Source organism: Melanerpes formicivorus, unplaced genomic scaffold, assembly GCF_026170545.1.
Source record: "Melanerpes formicivorus ecotype bairdi unplaced genomic scaffold, bMelFor1.0.p_v2 SCAF_53, whole genome shotgun sequence".
NCBI classification, from domain to species: domain Eukaryota; kingdom Metazoa; phylum Chordata; class Aves; order Piciformes; family Picidae; genus Melanerpes; species Melanerpes formicivorus.
In genome coordinates this window covers 4,896,203-4,900,762 of record NW_027142405.1, presented here as the reverse complement: position 1 = coordinate 4,900,762, position 4,560 = coordinate 4,896,203, and the positions used below count along the sequence as shown (strand labels likewise).

Here is a 4,560-nt window from a genome sequence, read left to right as displayed (position 1 = left end):
GGCTGGCATTTATCTTAAAATGTACTGTGTTAGGAAATATGCCACTGCCCACTTCTTTACTTTGTAGAGCAGGGTCATGATACAGAAACATGAAACAGGCCAGGGGCTCTTTAGCCTGGAGAAAAGAAAACTGAGAGGAGATCTTGTAAATGCATATAAAAATCAAACCATTGTGAAAACAGACCTTACAGACACATAATTCCTCTGATCTGAGGAATTATGGATACCAGAGTGAGCAGCAGGAGAAAGCTGCTTTAAGCTCTCCTGAGCCCAGCAAGGTGTCCCAAGTGCCACAAGCACAGGCACAGTCCTGTGTGCAGCTGTCTCACCACTTCTAGGAGTCATCTCAGTCCTAGACCTCCATCTCCCTGGAAGCCAGTCATGCCTAGGAAAACAGGGAGGAAGCAGCTTGTCTGACCCTCTTCACCACCAGTTCCCCATTTTATGCTGAAGAAGAGCACGTGATCTATCTAAACTGTAAGCTTTCTTCAAAACTCCCACCAGGCTGTGACTTTGCATTGCCTCCTATTCCAGGCTAGTGGCTACATTTCACTCTTTGGCCTTTTTTAACTGTTCCTTAAGCTTTAGGTTTCCTTAGCTGTGTTGGGATTGCTGGGGTAGCAGTGGGATGCTGACCTGGAAAGAATGAAAATGGTGGAATATGCTTGCCAAGCATATTCCAAAGACGAACTTTGGAAAAACATGTTTTGTTTTTCTATGCCTATACATTAAATTAATCGCTCCAGTTAGCTCAAGAATGGGATTTTGAGAATGACTGGCAATTAAAGTTTCTTATGTACTTTCCACCCTTAGAGCTGAGGCCAATGCATCCTAAAAATAAAAGCAAACCACAAACGTATGTGCACACTGAGAGCATCTGATCACCTGATTCCGATCCGTAGGTATTTACATTTATATTTATATTTATATTTATATTTATATTTATATTTATATTTATATTTATATTTATATTTATATTTATATTTATATTATTCAGATAAGAATCCTGTTTTGCAAAACTGTTGACTGCCACAAGTATCACAGTATCACAGTATCACTTAGGTTGGAAAGGACCTCGAGGATCATCGAGTCCAACCTGACACCGCAGACCCCATGACTAGACCATGGCACCAAGTGCCATGTCCAATCTCCCCTTGAACGCCTCCAGGGTCGATGACTCAACCACCTCCCTGGGCAACCCATTCCAATGCCGAATGACTCGCTCGGTGAAGAACTTCCTCCTCACCTCGAGTCTGAACCTCCCCTGGCGCAGCTTGAGACTGTGTCCCCTTGTTCTGGTGCTGGTTGCCTGGGAGAAGAGGCCAACTCCCTCCTGGCTACAACCACCCTTCAGGTAGTTGTAGAGGGCAATAAGGTCACCCCTGAGCCTCCTCTTCTCCAGGCTAAACAATCCCAGCTCCCTCAGCCTCTCCTCATAGGGCTTGTGTTCAAGGCCTCTCACCAGCCTTGTTGCCCTTCTCTGGACACGCTCAAGTGTCTCAATGTCCTTCTTAAACTGAGGAGCCCAGAACTGGACACAGTACTCAAGGTGCGGCCTAACCAGAGCAGAGTACAGGGGCACAATGACCTCCCTGCTCCTGCTGGCCACACTATTCCTAATGCAGGCCAGAATGCTATTGGCCCTCCTGGCCACCTGAGCACACTGCTGGCTCATATTCAGGTGGCTGTCGATCAGCACACCCAGGTCCCTCTCTGTCTGGGAGCACTCCAGCCACTCCGACCCCAGCCTATAGCTCTGCATGGGATTGCCGTAGCCAAAGTGCAGCACTCGGCACTTGGACTTATTGAAAGCCATCCCATTGGACTCTGCCCATCTTTCCAGTCGGTCGAGGTCCCTCTGCAGAGCCTTTCTACCCTCCAATTGACTAACATCTGCCCCCAACTTTGTGTCATCTGCAAACTTGCTGATGACTGACTCTACCCCTTCATCCAGATCATCAACGAATATGTTGAAGAGGACAGGGCCCAGCACTGATCCCTGGGGCACACCACTGGTGACTGGCCTCCAGCTGGATGCGGCACCGTTCACGACCACTCTCTGGGCCCGGCCCTCCAGCCAGTTCCTAACCCAGCACAGAGTGTAGTGGTCCAATCCACAGGCTGACAGCTTAGTCAGCAGTTTGCTGTGGGGGACGGTGTCAAAGGCCTTGCTGAAGTCCAGGTAGACCACATCCACAGGCCTCCCCACATCCACCAGGCGGGTCACCTGATCATAGAAAGAGATCAGGTTGGATCCCTCTGATATCTTTATAAGGGTACTTACTAGACAGTTAGAGAGAGGGAGGGGGAAAACCTCTCCTGTTCCAATGGTTACCATGTAGCTTCTTATTTTTTTCCTGTGAAACCTTTCTAAAAGCCTCCATCAGTTATTTGAAGGAGAGTCCTTACTGGAGGGGAAGAGAAAAGAAACAGACTGTCATTGCTCTTAATGCAATGGTTAGAAAAACAAGTATGAACATTTTCTCCAGCCCCTGCGTCCTATCTATTCCTTTTACTAGCTTTTCACAGTCTTGAGCTGGCTCTATTCAAAATAACACTTTGAATAGGGCCCCCAGTAGTCCATGACTTTAGTCAAGAACTTAAATCAGACTCAGGGACCTGCATTTTTCCATTGAGAGCAAAAGATTTCCACATGATTTGAGGCTTGTAAATGTGATCTTTATTTTTTTTAACAGGAGCTGTCTGCTGAACCTCAGACTCAGCCACCTAACCCTCTCAGGCTCCCTTGGAAATCCCACCCTCAGCCAGATGAAGCACAGTATTTTAGCTGAGGAATGAAGTTAGTGTTCACACGGCTGTCTGATCCCAGGTTTTGTTCTTACAGGACAGACTGAAAGAACACAGGGATGGAATAGCAGAATAATTAACTTTCTCACTCTGTTAAACAAAATGATTGTGCCAATAGCAGAGGCAAGAAAGTGAGGTTAGGGCAGAGATGAGAAGCTAAAAGCCAGATGCCGGAATATGAGCGATTTCTTTCTCAGACTTAAAATTAAAGATTTGAAAGTACTTCTGGATCTCTGTGAAAAAAAAAAAAAAAGAAATAGAACCAAAAATTCCAGGAAGTAAAGGCATGATAAAAGAGGGGGGCACAACTCTTTCTGGTTTCTTTGTTCGTGGGTTTGGTTTGATTTGGGTTTGGTTTTTTTTTTGGTGCATTTCAGAAGACACTTGAAGGCAGCTACAAGGTGAAAAAGTAAGTAAGATGGGGAAAAAAATGCAGTTGTGTCTAAAAATAAAATATATAATAAATGTTCAGTCTCAGTTATAGTCTTCAGTGTTATTTAGAGAATTACAGACATGAGTCTAAGGAAAATTGTTTGTATGCCAGAAGAAGTATAAATATGTTTATGAAATAAGCTTAACATTTAGTCTGTCAGGAATCCTGCTGAAAGCTATGTATTTATGTATGCACACATGTGTGTGTGGAGATGGGGATGACATTCAGACAAACTCATGGAGCAGTATCTAGATTTTCTTCTCCTCCTTGGTAGACTTCTCTCTGGGACAGAAGGTAGTAGTTATTTAGCAGTGTGATGTTACTAATATGAGCAGCTTACATATCACAGGCATGTAGCATCTATCCAAGCAGTGTGGTAAAGTGAACTTAAAGAACTAGATACAATTATGTTTGAATCCAGGTCCCCCAGAATAGAAAATTGACCTTGAAATGTGAATAAAGCCAAATAGCATCTTCCCACCCCCCCACCCCACCCCCCCGTTCTGTTTTTCAGCATGAACTCCATGATTGGATGAGTAGGAATCCAGAAGCACCATCTTCTGAAACCTTTTCTTCAGCATCTGAACTGTTACTAACCCAACACAATTCTGTCTAAATGATAAGAGGCAATGAGCTCATTTGGTTGGTTTGTTTGTGTGGGGGTTTTTGTTTGTTTGGGGGTTTTTGGGTTGTTTGGGTTGGGTTTTTTCTGTTGTTGTTGTTGGATTTTTTTCTTAACGTGGCCTAGCAGAGTAAAACAAGTTAAAGAGCTTTGGCTTAGTTGAGACCTCAGATTATCGGGCTTTAGCTGCACGCAAGCGAATTTAGCAGTGAGTAGCAACTTGGTCCAGTCTGGGTCAAGGCTGGGGAAGTCCTATTTTGGAGAAGAGGCAATCCCCACTCCATAGCCTCTTTAGATTGCAGCTAAAATTGGATGATGGCTGCTAGCCAGAGAAAGAATGTATTTTTTCCCTGCTTTGCAATATACCCAAAAGCCATGTTTTCAGGGAGATTTGGTACTACTGACTGTGATTTCTGTAAATCTCTCAGATAGTCATGAAAAAACATAGATCTTCTCCTTCGCTTGTGAACTGGCAGGGCCCAAAGAATGGTGGTGAATGGAGTTAAATCCAACTGGAAGACAGTCACAAGTTGTGTTCCTCAGGACTCAGTATTGAAGCCAGTTCTATCTTTATTGATGACCTTGACAAGAGGATCAAGTGCACCCTTAGTAAGTTTGCAGATGACACCAAGCTAGGTGGAAGTGTCAATCTGCTGAAGGCAAGGAAATCTTTTCAAAAGGATCTAGACAGGCTGGA

The 4,560-nt window shown here is 44.4% G+C and overlaps 1 long non-coding RNA gene across 2 annotated transcripts; it reads left to right on the top strand.

The window, feature by feature from the left end:
- The first annotated feature begins 325 nt into the window (after positions 1-325).
- Positions 326-3,864, top strand: LOC137452405 (uncharacterized). 2 transcript variants are annotated; one of them, XR_010990075.1, is made up of 4 exons: positions 326-534; positions 814-898; positions 2,697-2,800; positions 3,756-3,864. It is a non-coding gene; the product is annotated as an uncharacterized lncRNA (long non-coding RNA). The 2 variants fall into 2 exon arrangements; XR_010990074.1 differs by having other exon boundaries at positions 814-902.
- Positions 3,865-4,560: the final 696 nt, after the last annotated feature.